The sequence below is a fragment of the Macaca mulatta genome, chromosome 1 (assembly GCF_049350105.2).
Source record: "Macaca mulatta isolate MMU2019108-1 chromosome 1, T2T-MMU8v2.0, whole genome shotgun sequence".
Taxonomy (NCBI): Eukaryota; Metazoa; Chordata; class Mammalia; order Primates; family Cercopithecidae; genus Macaca; species Macaca mulatta.
Window position 1 is genome coordinate 127,084,125 of NC_133406.1, and position 1,813 is coordinate 127,085,937.

The 1,813-nt window shown below is 45.8% G+C and overlaps 1 pseudogene; it reads right to left on the minus strand.

Moving 5' to 3' along the window:
* Positions 1-987: 987 nt before the first annotated feature.
* On the minus strand, positions 988-1,446 carry LOC144331959 (small ribosomal subunit protein eS19 pseudogene; annotated as a pseudogene).
* Positions 1,447-1,813: the final 367 nt, after the last annotated feature.

The window sequence follows — 1,813 nt, forward strand, 5'->3', positions numbered from 1 at the left end:
TTTGCAGTAGTGGAAGAAAACAGTGGCATAAATAATCATAAATAACAGATTATTATAAAACGATGTAGCAGGTGCCATAATATCCTCAATCTGTTGTTTTCAAACTATGATTTTCAGAATGCTGGGGCTCCTAGGAAAGGCCTTGGGGATACTAAGTGGGGTGGGTGGATGAGGCAGAGCTGAGGGGAAGCGGGACTCAGCACCCCTTTCCCGTTCCCACCTTAACTGGAACAGCACTGCTTTTATTGTTTTAACACATGGAGTTCCAGATAACATTTATTTTCAGACAAGAATTTAATAGACCTTAACTGAACAACATCAATTAATTACAGAAATACATAGCCAGACAAATGTTCCAGGAGGGGGTTGTTTGAGGATAAATACTTTGCTGGACATTCACCTCCCACAGCTGTTGGAGATTACTTCACATTTTCACCTGCAAGGTACCAGCTCCGACAAGAGGAAGATTCTCTTGGAGAAGACAGATTTGGAAGGTGGCAGATATGCCTATGCCCCAGGAAATGACTGAACCTGGCTCAATTTATTCAACACACTGGGCAGTGGCCTTTCAACTCTTAGCCTGGGGGCCTGCCTCAGGCCCAGTCAGGCTCTCTGTCTTCAACTTGATTCCCTCAGCAAGTCCCAAGGCCTACTTTCCTCGTCCGGTAGCTACCCGCTGAAGCAGCTTTGGAGTGGGGCAATTCCTATTTCCTAAACCCTCTCCCCTTTTCTTTGTTACCTCAGACAAACATTCAAGAGCTTTTCACCCTGGATAACTAGACCAGGGTAACAGAAACAACAAACCTAGGGAAGTTACACAGGTTCTAGGTTCTTACATACTTTGAATCCCCTGGCTTTTGTCTCCTTCACAAGGGATAATAATGGATAAATTCTGCCCTCCACATTTATTTATTTATTTATTTATTTATTTATTTATTTATTTATTTTTACAAACGAGGCAATTTATTTAACCTGGCATGGTTTGTTCTAATGCTTCCTGTTGGCAACTGCCACCTCTCCGGCAATTCTGTCCACATCTCTCTGTCCCCAAGGTGTCAGTTTTCAGCCCCCATCTTGGCCCTTTTCCACCATTTTCAGCCCCTCCAGGGCTTAGAGGACCCGGTGGGCCACACTCTTGGAGCCTTGGCTGAAGTGACTGGGCATGGCGCCATTTCTTTGACGTCCCCCATTGATCTTGGTCATGGAGTCAACCCCAGCGCCACCCCGGAGGTACAGGTGCCGCGCTGTGGAAGCAGCTCGTGTGCAGAACCAGTTCTCATCACAGGGAGCAAGCTCTTTGTGCTTGGCCACCCATTTGGGGACTTTCAGCTTCCCGGACTTTTTGAGAAAGGCTGCCAGAGCTCTGACGAGCTCCTGCTGGTCCACGTCTTTTACAGTAACTCTAGGCATGGTGCAGCCTCTGCACTGCCAGCCAGGGGAAAGGGCCACATTTATTTTTAAATGACCTCACCAATGATCTTTCATTCAGACCTGACTCTTAGATGTCCCCAAGGAATGATGTGAGCCCACCCCTTGTCTTAGGAGTTCCCTGATCTGTCCCATATGAAAAGGATCCCTTTTAAGCAGTTTCTCATGGTCGTTTTCATCCCATTACTTCATACATGACCTTATACTATGCGTTCTGGGTTCTTAAGGATGTGTAACAAATCACCCAAAATTTAACAGCTTAACATAATAATTTACTATCTCTCATGGTTTCTGCTGTTCAGGAATTTAAGGAGGTCTCCGCTGGGCAGTTCTGGCTCAAGGTCTCTCATGCACTTGCAATAATATATCAGCTGGGGCTACAATC